Here is a 13909-nt window from a genome sequence, read left to right on the forward strand (position 1 = left end):
TATATATATATATATATATAGCATTTATTTTCACCTCTTTTGGACCTCTTCTGGGCATCCAGCGCTCTTGTTGGTCCCCTGATGTCGAACCCGAACCCCGAGGGAGACGCAAAAGAAAAGGGGATTAAGGCCGGGGCCCCACGTGCTTGAAATGCCACGGGAAAAATCGTAGTGTTTTACAGTATCTGCAAAGTGGATGGGATTCATGCAAATCCCATCCCCGCTTTGCAGGAAAAACCGCTATGCGGCCACGCTGCGATTTCCAAAAAACGGTGCGGTTTTGGAAATTGCAGCATGTCAATTATATCTACGTAAATGCTGGCGGCTTTGACGTAGATAACATAAAGTCGGAGGAGGAAAACTTTCTGTTCAACACGCGAGAAGAAACGTGTTGCATTCCTGCTGCAGTTTTTCCCGCAGTTTTTTACGCTCGGTGAACTTTCTCTTAAAAGCGCTGTGGAAAGAACTGCAATGCGCTTCAGTGCTGCGAATACAGCCCGTGGGGTCTTAGCCTTAAAGGGATTCTACCATTAAAACATTTTTTTTTTTGTGGATAAGACGTTGGAATAGCCTTTAGAAAGGCTATTCGTCTCTTACCTTTAGACGTGGTCTCCGCAGCGCCATTCCTTAGAAATACCAGTTGTTACCGGTATGCAAATGAGTTCTCCCGCAGCAATGGGGGTGGGCCCCAGCGCTCAAACAGTGATGAGGGCGTCCCCATCGCTGCCAGAGAAGTGTCTCCAAATGCCGCCTCTTTCTTCGTCCGCAGTGTCATCTTCAATGTCTTCTTCCGGCGCAGGCTCGTAACCTAGCAGAGCAGACTGCGCAGGCGCACAGGTCAGGGGAAAATGGCAGCTTGCACAGTATTGTTAGCGGCCATTTTCCCATGGCCTGTGTGCCTGCGCAGTATGCTCTGCTCTGCTAGGTTACGAGCCTGCGCCGGAAGAAGACTTTGAACATGACGCGGCGGATGAAGAAGGAGGCGGCGCGTGGAGACACTTCTCTGGCAGTGGTGGGGACACCCTCATCGCTGTTTGAGCGCTGGGGCCCACCCCCATCGCTGCAAGAGAACTCATTTGCATACCGATAAAAAACGGTATTTCTGAGGAACGGCGTGGCGGAGACCAAGTGTAAAGGTAAGAGATGAATAGCCTTTCTAAAGGCTATTCCGACGTCTTATCCACAAAAAAAAAAGTCGTAATGGTAGAATCCCTTTAAAGTGGTCGTCCAGTTTCATACCAATATTGAGACAAATATACAATTTCTTTAATACACTTTCTGTATCAATTCCTCACAGTTTTCTAAATCTCTGCTTGATGTCATCAATGAATAAAATGAGTCCATGGTTATATGATGGACAGTCCGCAGTCATGCGATGGACACTCAGCTACACAGATCATTACAGTCACAGTAGACATCTGTATGGTAAGAAGCTGAGCACTTGTGTGTCCCATCTTGTGACTATAGGCTGTCCATCAGTAAGCAGAACGAATGACAACAAGCAGATCTAGAAAACCATGAGAAATTGATACAGAAACCCCTTTAAAGGGGATGTCCCATCACAAGCATCCTATCTATACTGCTAGTTTATGTGGATATATGACTTTTCCTAAATACATTGCTTTATCAAAACTGCTTTGACCGCTATCTTAATTTATTCACTTCATTGTTGACACTGCGTTTCTATGGCCACTGGGCTTATCTGCTCATTTCCCAAGTGACTAGCTGTGTGCTCTCAGGGGGAGGGAGGGGCTGACAAGCAACAGAGCTCCTCAGATAGGGGAGGGGGGAGGTGAGAGCTCCGGGATTACTGTGCTGTCTATCTTCAGCTTTTCCACTTATCAGCCAGATTTGGCTGATAAGGGCTGAGATAAGGAGTCTGTTACCTCTGTATGTAATGCAAGCTGACTCAAATCCAGCTCTGCTACATCAGTTTCCACATCAGCTTTATACTGTGGTAATGCATTTACAACCAATCCCTCATTACTGACTGCAAACATAGCAGACCTAGTGAAACCCCGCCCACCAATGTGCTGAGAAATCCAGGAAGTGAAGAGAGCACAGAGCCTGCAGGCTGCAGAACAAGAGTTATGGGAATACCCCTTTAAGCCTGGCAATGGGATATGAAGTTTTTTGCTAATCTAGGGATCAGGTCTTTGTACCTGGAATAGTCATGGATCAATGATAGTAAAATAGTGCAGTCAAGAATGGAGTCAAGGGCTGTAGCTAAGGTCTCATTCACATCTGTGTTGGTAATCCGTTCGAGGGAGTCCGCATGGGGACCCCCACGAACGGAATACCAAACGCATTTGCAAGCGGTGTGCAGTGAAAGCACACGGAACCCGTAGACTATAATGGGGCCGTGTGTTTGCCGTGAGAACATGTGGACGGGAAAGTACGTCACAATCTACTTTCCTGTCCGCATGATTTGTGTGGGCACCGCGCAGCAAGCACACGGACCCCATTATAGTCTATGGGGATCTGTGTGCTTTCACTGCACACCGCTTGCAAATGAGTATGCTAGTCCGTTCGGAGGGTCTCGAACAGATTACCAAACGCAGATGTGAACCAAGGGTTAGTGAGCGATCAGGGATGAGATGGTATTGTAGTTAGAAACAGAACAAGTGTCAGAGTCAGGAATAGAACCACAGGTACCAGACAGACAATACATGGGGCAAGTCGGAGGCTATATTTTTGACAAGGCTTAGGTTAGGATCGGGAGTCAAACCAGAATTGGTAACGCAGGGAGTGTCAGGACAGGAATGAGCCATGACCAACAAGCAATGCATGTCAAATCCCGGTTGTGATCCAAATTAACAGCATCATGAATTTCTGTAATGCTGTTAGTTTGGGTCATGAGACCCATGGATTGCCCAAAACTTCCAGAGATAATATAGATCCTGAAATGTGGCCACTTTGCAGCTGTTAGTACGAGGTCTTAAAGTGTGAACAATCCCTGTGTCATCCGTGCCGTTTTTACTGACCCCCACACTGAGGCCTAAAGCCGTAACTAGAGATGAGCAAGTAGTATTCGATCGAGTAGGTATTCGATCAAATACTACGGTATTCGAAATACTCGTACTCGATCGAGTACCACTCGCTGTTCGAATGTAAAAGTTCGATGCAGAACCAGCATTGATTGGCCGAATGCTATACAGTCAGACAATCAATGCTGGTTCTTCTCCTACCTTTAGAAGTCTTCTCCGCGCAGCTTCCCCGCGGCGTCTTCCGGCTCTTCATTCACTCTGCCAGGCATCGGGTCTGGGCAGAGCCGACTGTGCATGCCCGCTTGTAGTGCGGGCATGCACAGTCGGCTCTGCTCAGGTCCGATGCCTGGCAGAGTGAATGAAGAGCCGGAAGACGCCGCGGGGACGCTGCAAGGAGAAGACTTCTCGGAGGATCCAGCCCGACCCTCACTCGTAAGTTCAATTTGATCGAATGTTGCCTACCCCTGAAACGAGCATTTTCCTCCCATAGACTATAATAGGATTCGATATTCGATTCGAGTAGTCGAATATTGAGGGGCTACTCGAAACGAATATCGAACCTCGGACATTTTACTGTCCGCTCATCTCTAGCCCGTAACCCATCCTTTCACCCCCAGTAAAACGAGTATTTGCCTCCAGGCCAATTTGTGAATGGGATGAACGAAAAGGGCCAAAAATAGATGCAAAGCATCAGTAAAGCAGATATCTGCAGCCATACACGATACTAAGTGATATCGGGCGCCTTTAATAATATAGATAAAAGCAGTAAAAACGGCATTATTAAAAAAGATAGAAAAAATCTTTTTAATGAGCAGGAATTCAGCTCGGAGATATGCAGCATAAGAATAAATGCGAACACAGCTCTTGTAGGCACAAGAGGTGGTAAAACTATAGCGACAAAGAAATTGCCTGCAGTTAAAATCGTGTCTTTAATGCTGCAGCAGCAGCTGGTCTAATAAATATGCAGTATTTTAAGGGCATGTTTGCAGTGCGTAGTTTGTGTGTTTGTTGGGAGTTTGCAGACTCATTAAACAAGCGGCGGCGCCATCCTTTATATACTGGGGGTCAAATCGCTTTGGATAATATTCAAATCACTGCTGGGTTGTTTTTTTTTAATGCTGTAAATGGAGATTTCGGGATGTGCTGTAAAGGGGATTAGAAATATCCAGGACGGGGTCAGAAGGGGTTAAAAAATGAAATAAGCTTTACTTATCTCATCCATACCTTCCACCCCCTGCTATTGCTGTGCTGATACGTAGCGAGTCTCCTCTGGTCTATAATTCCTCATACCATCACAGATGCCTGCATAGGCCCCATACACGCGACCAAGTGTGTGTCAATGTGGGGCCGGGTCTCGGAGTGACAGGTGAGTGCATGCTGTGATGTACTTACCTCTGGGGGGGTTTCAGATGCATTCTGTTCCAATGACACACAGCAGGATAGGACCTGCTCTATGATTATGGGACTGGACTATCAGACACCTACTCAGAAGAGCATGGTCGTGTGTATGGATCCAGTGGCATAACTAGGAATGGCGGGGCCCCGTGGCGAACTTTTGACATGGGGCTCCCGACCAACGCCGAAGACCTCGACCAACCCCCTCCTACGCATTCCTGCGCGCTCTATTATCCCCCATAGTGTCCCCTGCACACAGTATTATCCCCCATAGTGGCCTCTGCACACAGTATTATGTCCCATAGTGGCCCCTGCACACAGTATTATGCCCCATAGTGGCCCCTGCACACAGTATTATCCCCCATAGTGGCCTCTGCACACAGTATTATGTCCCATAGTGGCCCCTGCACACAGTAGTATTCCCCATAGTGGCCCCTGCACACAGTATTATCCCCCATAGTGGCCCCTGCACACAGTATTATGCCCCATAGTGGCCACTGCACACAGTATTATCCCCCATAGTGGCCCCTGCACACAGTATTATGCCCCATAGTGGCCCCTGCACACAGTATTATGCCCCATAGAGGCCCCTGCACACAGTATTATGCCCCATAGAGGCCCCAGCACACAGTATTATACCCCATAGTGGCCCCTGCACACAGTATTATGCCCCATAGTGGCCCCTGCACACAGTATTATGCCCCATAGAGGTCCCTGCACACAGTATTATGCCCCATAGAGGCTCCTGCACACAGTATTATACCCCATAGTGGCCCCTGCACACAGTATTATGCCCCATAGTGGCCCCTGCACACAGTATTATGCCCCATAGTGGCCCCTGCACACAGTATTATGCCCCATAGTGGCCCCTGCACACAGTATTATGCCCCATAGAGGCCCCTGCACACAGTATTATCCCCCATAGTGGCACCTGCACACAGTATTATACCCCATAGTGGCCCCTGCACACAGTATTATGCCCCATAGAGGCCCCTGCACACAGTATTATGTCCCACTGTGGACACCCATAAACAATTATTATACTCTGGGGTCTTTTCAGGCCCCAGAGTATAATAATCGGAGACCCAGGAGAATAAAAACATAAAAAACTACTGTTACTTACCTGTCCCCCGGCTCCTACGCTGTCGGCCTCCGCTGCCGTCCTTCTTCAATGATGTCGGACGTCACATGACCCAGGACGCAGGCCGGGTTCATGTGACGTCAGAGACATCAGACAACTAGGAAAGAGGCCTGGCAGGATCGTGGAGAGGTAAGTAACAGTGTTTTTTATGTTTCTTACCTCTCCCGGTCCGACAATCATTATACTCGGGGGTCCGAAAAGACCCCCGAGTATAATGTTAGCAGCGGTAGCGGCTGTCACCGGGCCCCTAATGTCCTGGGCCCTGTGGCAGCTGCCTCTGCTGCTATGGCGGTAGTTACGCCACTGTATGGATCCTTAGTTAAAGGGAGTATGTCACCAGAACCCAGCATATCAACCCAGCCCCACAGATAGGTTATGGTCACCTCAATGAAACAATGATTTTTTAATTATGCATGAGTGTTATTGCTCTACAGAGGTAAGCAGCAATGTCCTGGTTGCTCCAAATAACTCATTTTCATAGTGACCTATGTCGGCAATGGAGGCACAAGGGGAAAATACTGTTAGATTTAGGTGACGCTAACCTATCTGCGGGGTTGATCTAACTATCTGGGTTGATATGCTGGCTTCTGGTGACAGACTTCCCTTTAGGCTAAGATCTCATTCACATCTGCATTTGGTATTCCGTTTGGGGAGTCCATAAGAGGACTCCGCCCCGAACGGAATACCGAACGCAACTGCAAGCGCTGTAAAAGCACACGGACCCCATAGACTATAAAGGGGTCCGTGTGCTTGCCGCCAGATCTCCGTAGGGATCATGCGGACAGGAAAGTAGTTCACAATCTACTTTCCTGTCCGCAGGATTCGTGCGTGAAACGCCCAGCAAGCACACGGACCCCATTATAGTCTATGGGAAGCATGTGCTTTTACAGCACAGTGCTTGCAATTGCGTCGTGGAAATGCAGCTTTCTTTGTTGCAGTATTTTGAGCCAAAGCCAAGAATGGCTACAAAAGGAATGGGAAATATATCGGAATCTCTTATATTTCTGCTCAATCCACAACGGCTTCGGGCTCCAAAGAACTCAGCAAAATCTGCAACAAAACAAGCTGCATTTCTGCAAGATGGGGCCTCAGCCTAATACATGGATTCCGACGGGCCCTATTGATTATAATGGAGTCTGTCGAGTGTCCATCGTGTTAAAACTAAACTTGTGGAGGATTTTCAGGTGGACACTGTGGCGGAGATCTGCCACGCACATATGAAGGTGGCCTAACACACCAATGACAACAATGCTTTGCCAGCATCTACTGTATGGTACGTTCCAGGTATTCATTTCATTTAGTATTTTGCCCTTTCAAAAAACAACAACAAAAAACTTCAAAGCAAATTTAACATATTAACGAAACAGAAATTCGGAAATCGTTCCGTCAGTTCCACCTTAAAATAAAGTTGAGATGAAATGAAAATCTTTCTTTGCTGGAAAATGATAAAGTTAGGTCAATGTGCATTTTCCATCCTGCCAGGCTAATGATAAGTGTGGCAGGAGAATTAAGAAGCTTTTCATTGGCCTTTTGACTCCCCTCACAGCAAAGGATACACGGTACGGGGAATCATCGCCCTGCAAGGATCACACGTGCTTCAATTATTCCGTCCATCATGATGAGAAACAACATCTGAAAGAGAAAATAACATGAAGCCAAGTTTGGGAGACGTTAAAGACGATTCTGAAATATTACGGTTCTCCCACTGACCACGAGGGAATGCGTAATATATTATAGGCTGATACTTCCTGTGACCTTTCTTGTGGCCTGTGGGCATGCCCAAGGCGTAGAAGTTTGACTCACAACGCCGGAAGAAGACGCGTGAAGAGGCCGTTCCTGAAGAAGATGGAGGCGGCGCTGGAGAGTTCTCTCACAGCATTGGGGACGCCCCCAGTGCTGCGAGAGAACTCATATGCATACCGACGAAAGCCGGGATTTCTACCGAATGGTGGCGCGTAGAAGACAGACAGAAGACATCAAAAGGTAGGAGAAGAATAGCCTGTCTTAAGGCTATTCCTATGTGTCAACGATAAAAAATTTGATTGTAATGGTAGAATCCCTTTAAATGTTTTGTGAAAACTCAGATACCCTTCAAGTTCTTACCCAAATTGATTCCTTTTACATAAACCATTAGCTAAATTCATGCAAATTCCTGCAGCCCAAGAAGAGGTTGACACCCTCATATTTATTTCCAGTGTTTACAGAACACTAGATGTGATATCTGCGGCTTCTATTACGTACGCGCGCACTTTTGCCCATGTTCTGCTTTCTGTATTATTCTCTATGCACTTAAGCTCCATTCAGCCTCCTTCTCCCCCACCCCCAATTATGTTTCTATTCACATTACTGATTCTCACAGTGTGACTACATCTAATACCTAATTTCTTACCTTTGACTGGGAAAGTGTGTCTGTTTTGTTCTCTGATACATGCTGTAAACAATAAAACACATGCTGTTCCTACAAGACAAAACCTGGCTGCCACAATGGCGATCGCCTCCGACGCAGCAGGCTGTAAATTTCTCTTACAGTCTAACAAAGTGGAAAATACGGTGGAGCGATAACTCAGCTCTCAGGGTTTGTCAGTCAATGTCTGCTAAAACAATGTCTATATTTATATAGAGATCTAACCCTCACTACATACATCACTACATTGCCTTACATGTATATGGCTGCTATTATAGAGCATAGGCGTTATAGGACAGCCCCTTCATCTACCTTATGTGAATGGGCTGCATTATGTGACTGTCCATGGATAGATGTGCCCACTCTTACTTTACCTCTACTTTGGTTATGGACCTGAGACTAATTCAATATATTAATGCAGAATACCAGCAAGATCCTTGTCAGGCTGCAAACCGCAACATATCCACTTGATGGGTACCTATAGACACATATAGGATAGACATCCCGTGACAATGTATCACAAAATCATGACAAACATATCCCATGACACTCATACCTGGACATGTCTAGCCAAGAGGAAAATTTATACAAATGCATTACCCAAATAACTATGTTTATGTGCAAATATATTTTTGGCTGTAAAGAAAAACAAAGACTGGAGGATACTGACACCTTTTATTATTATTCACAGTATGTTGCTTACTAAATCAAATGCACAACCCATACCCCGGAATGGAAATCTACACTAGTCAGGACGTGGCGTAGGTTTCCTATGTAACTCACGTTAGATATAATAAATATGGTGGGTTTAAACGTCCCTGTCCCGCTCTCTGCCTGCTCCATCACATTTGCAGAAAGTAGGGAGCAAGGTGAAGAACAAGGGACATTGTTGGTGCCGTGCACCAAATATGCGCCACGTAAACACTCATCTATGCCAGAAAACTGGTTGATAAACATCTACATTCAATAGATGTCCCTAAACAATTGAAGGGGTATTTCAGGACTATAAAATTGACATCACCCTAGAATAGGTCATCACTAGGGTTGAGCGATCGGGATCGGAAAAGATCGGATTCTGATCGGCGATCGAGTAAATTTCACGATCGCGATCAGAATTCCGACCCCATGTTTTCCAGCAGGATCGAGATCAGAGGTTATCTCAAGATCGGCTCAACCCTAAAAGTGACTTTTCCCATAGAGAAGCATTGACTAGGGTTGAGGATCGGGTTCGGAAAAGATCAGATCGAGCAAATTTCACGATCCAGATCGGGTTCGAGATCGGCTGGAAAATGATCAGAAATCAGATTTTAAAATCGATCCTGAAATCTTAAGATCGGCTCAACCCTAGTCATCACTTGCTGATCAGCACCCTTGCTGATCAGCTTATTGATGGATACTGCACCATATCCACTTCTTTCAGGCCACTGCTAAATGTACAAAACTGTACCAGGGCAATGAACTCTGTGGTCCCTTGAATGGGGTGATCAATGGGAGTGCTTAGAGTTGGCACTCTACCAGTCTTAAGTTAAAGGCCTATCCTAGAGTTGACAAGCTTCAGTAATCTCCATTGTTTTACAGGTTATGTCGTCCACGATTGGCAGCATCACAGTGAAACACAATGTAAAACGTTGGCAGTGGCAGACAGGAGTTGGGTGGTGAATGCGATACATTGGACATGGGCCATGTGGGCTGTTTAAGGGGTTATGTAAAATATTTCTAGGGGTGAGCTGTTTTTTAAAGGGGCAAGAGCCTGCAACCTTTCTAGGACTGCATTGAGTTTTGGAACCACGTAACAGCACCGTTTCTTGGGTTGGTGGAGCTGTGCCATTTCTTGAGGGCATGTAATTGAGACATTGGGGAGATTTATCAAGATTGGCAATTTTCATGCCATTCTTGATCATCTCTACTCCAAAAGCGAACACGTTTGATATATGACAAGGTGCACACCTTCAGCCTTACTGAAATGCATTCCTGCTCCTTAATGGTCTAGATTCCGGAATCATTAAATTCATGCATATCATAATAAATCCAATGGGCCATTCGTGACAAGTAGGAAAACAGGGAGGGGCAACACGGTGACACATTGATTAGCACTGCAGCCTTGCAGCACTGGAGTCCTGGGTTCGAATCCCGCTAGGCGCCACATCTGCAAGGAGTTTGTATGTCCTCCCCATGTTTGCATGGATTTCTTCCCATTCTACAAAGACATACTGATAGGAAAAAAAAAATAAGTACATTGTGATCCCAATATGGGGCTCAAAATCTACATAAAAAAGTAGGAAGCCAGGGACAGACATATTTAACATAACTCATCCTGGTTTTCGGAATTCTGTGCCACTTCCTGAGTGTCATAGAGCTTCATTCTGGGGCACTGGCCTGATTTATTAAAGGGGTTGTCCCATGAAAAGCATCCTATCTATACTGCTAGTTTATGTGGATTTAAGACTTTTCCTAAATACATTGCCTTATCAAAACTACTTTGTTTGGCCGCTATCTTAATTTATTCACTTCATTGTTTACACTCAGGTTCTATGGCCACGGGGCTTAACTGCTCAGTTCCCAAGTGACGTAGCTTCCTGTTCTCGGGGGGGGGGGGGGGGGGGAGGGGCTGAGTGCTGGGAGTAGCTCAGAGCTGTTTATGTCTGACCAGTAATGGAGCTCCTCAGATAGGGGAGGAGGGAGGTAAGAGCTCTGGCATTTCTGATTCTGGTTCAATTGAATTTGGCTGATAAGGGCTGAGATAAGGAGTCCGTTACCTCTGTATGTAATGCAAACTGACTCATATCCAGCTCTGCTACATCAACTTCATACTGTGGTAATGCATTTACAACCAATCCCTCATTACTGACTGCAAACATAGCAGATAGCAGAGCAAGTGAAACCCCGCCCACCAATGTGCCGAGAAAACCAGGAAGTGAACAGAGCACACAGCCTGCAGATTAGTGAACAAGGGTTATGGGAATACCCCTTTAAGAAGCCGGATTATCTGTATAATTCTGGCAAAGCTTGGCATTTCATACTCCAGTCTTAACACCATCTGTCCACAATGTGCCCCATTGACTATAAAGCCTGTATAGCCTCCCTATAGGTCGAGTGCTGTGCCTGAGGCATCCAGAATAATTCATTTTATCCACAGCTATGTATACAGTATACTAAGCCATTGCAAACCAGATCCATGCACATAAAAAAACAATATGGATTTTCACTGTGTGTACATCCAGTAATAGCCTCTTATCTACAAATATTAGCACATCACTCTAGTATCTATATCCTATACAACAAAGTGGGTCAGTTCCGAGGACTCTTCAATGGATTTTCCTGTGTCCCAGGCCTGCGGGCTCTTCCATCTTGTAATATCTCTGGCTCAGCACATGTTCGCACAGTTTGCTACAATACGCAGCGTGAATGGTAAACACGCATTGTCCAAGCAAGATTATGCAAAACGCCCACCCCTAGGAATCGGCAATTTAACAAAAAGCAAAAATCGCTCGTCTGTCTCGGGCAAGAAAAAAAAAAATCAATATCTCTATTTCAAGTGATCCAGCTGCAGATGTTGGCACGCCAAATGATGATTAACACGCGCAAGCTGCTTGAAGTATTATTGTATGCAAATACTTCTTTAGGTAATTAGCCATTGATTCCATTTCATGTTACATAAAGTAGTAGGAATGATTTATGACTGAGCGTGGGAACACATCCCCGCTGTGAACAAATCTGCCTGCAAAATATTTGTGCTTACAATTAAATATTATTCTGCCGGGGGAAAACATCTTCATTTTCGTAGATAATTATTTTGGCCATTCTCTCCTTACAAAACCCTAATGAGGATTTTGTAGTGAAAATTCAGTTTTTTCTTTTTTTTCCCCCTCCTCCTTAATCACTGGATCCTTGAATAATGACCACGGTCGATGAGCACTTCCGCCCCCCTTATAGGAAAAATTATAAAAAAAAAAACAAATAAAGAGCTCTTGAGCTGTTCAAGTTCTAGGCGTTCGGTTTAGGAATTGGGAAAAAAAAAGGTCCTGGAACAGCGCCACTCCTTTCTGTGGTGCGTGTCTGGTATTGCAGCACACCTCTTTATCAGGAGATCCTCTTAACACCTCCACCAACGTACATGTTTTCCACTCCACTGACTATGGTGCAGTTAGAATTTTTTTCTCTAGCCCCCACCCTTCCAGAGCAATCGGTGCTGTTAGTTTCAGCAAAAGATATGCTAATTAGGCCTTCTATTGTCCTGTGGGTTGAAGTAGACAGATAGTTTAGGACTGGCTACTAGTGAGGAGCCTAATTAGCATATTGGCTGCTGAAGTTAACATCATTGATTACTCAGGAATGGTGGGGGCTAGAGAAAAATTCTAACTCAATCAGAATAAGCAACTATTGCAAAGAGTGGCGTAAGTTTTCTTAAATGACGTTGTCAATTGTGTCTAATAAAAATATTACTAAAAGCACGGGGGGCGGTGGGGTAGATTTTGGCACCGAGAGTGACGCGGGGAGCCGCGTCACCCTCAGATCAAAACCCGCCCGCCATGACAGTCGCGATCGTGGCTTCCCCCTCCGGAGTCGGCTCAAATGAATGGGCCGACTCCGGAGAGTGCTGCCACTAGACGGAAGCTGCGGCTCGCCTGAAGAAAGGGAAGAGAAGCTTGCTTCTTTTTTCTGCTAATGCCAACATGCCGCTAGCGGAAAAAAGAACGCTAGTGTTCGGCAAAATTTTGAGGCGAAATCCGCTGTCAAAATCCGCCTCCTTGTCCCCATGTGAACTAGCCCTAACTTTGCTATATTTGCACATGTCAATTTTTTTCATTGTTTTACCATATTCTCTGCTTTTAGTAAAAAATCTGGACAACCCATTTAAGGCTCTTCTGAGTGCACAGCGGTTCAATTTTCCATAAACTGTTTATATCCGCTTTACGTCTCTGTAAGTATTAGCATTAAACGTGCCTTGGACTGGGTGATATCGGTTTCAGCAGCCATTGTTCTCAAGGATCAGTAGACTTCCCGCTCTTTCTCCGTTGCATGAATGTAAATGTGTTTCCAGGCTGGTGGCATACTTCGTTTACTAATATAGAAATAAACCTTTCACACAAGTACCTCTGATGTATTATATTGAGCTACAGTTGTCTGTATTCTGCTGACATGCCTACACTATTGAGTCATATAGTCGTATAGATGTAAACGTTGTGGGGAAGGTAGCACGGCAGCATCAATGGTGCGGACCCAACCAGTCAGAGACAGGGACACAATATCTTGTGCAAACAGGTTTATCTGGAAAAACAACAAAATAAATAAACTTTTTCTTCAAGTACAAAGTAGCCAAAAAAAATACAGCCTTAACATCAGGCAAAAAACCCTGCTCGTCCGAGCACTAACTAAACAGTATAAGGTTAACTATCTGTGTGGCTTACTACCAGCCACATGAACAAACAAATACCAGACTTAGGTCTCACAGTCTCTCAGTATTTCAGGACAGACCCGGGCACTTCCTCTTGTTCCCAGGATCTGCCCTGAAGCGCAGGCTCTGCAGCCTTTTATGGGCCAGTAACAAGCCCAGGACGCATACCTGGGGCTGAGGCCTACTCAAGACCCGCACTGGACCACACATAGGTCATAATCCTAGGAGAGATATATGGGTGCTCCAGTACTCTACCTGTTACCTTCTCACAACACCTTTCACTTAGCTCAAATTTTGGTAATGGACAATTTCTTCTGAAACTGATTCAATACAATATTGCAACATGCTAGGATAACATGTGACAGGCTAAAACTCACCACACAACCACCGAGTCCCTGCACAGACACATATAGCATATAAGGGAGCATTCACAAGGAGTAACGCTGGGCGTGTATCATAGCCGTACACGCCGGCGTTACGGCAGACTGCCGAACACTTCCCATTCACTTCAATGGGAGCGCTCGTAACAGCGGCATTTACGAGCGCTCCCATTGAAGTGAATGGGAAGTGTTCGGCAGTCTGCCGTA

This window comes from Leptodactylus fuscus, chromosome 9, assembly GCF_031893055.1.
Source record: "Leptodactylus fuscus isolate aLepFus1 chromosome 9, aLepFus1.hap2, whole genome shotgun sequence".
NCBI classification, from domain to species: domain Eukaryota; kingdom Metazoa; phylum Chordata; class Amphibia; order Anura; family Leptodactylidae; genus Leptodactylus; species Leptodactylus fuscus.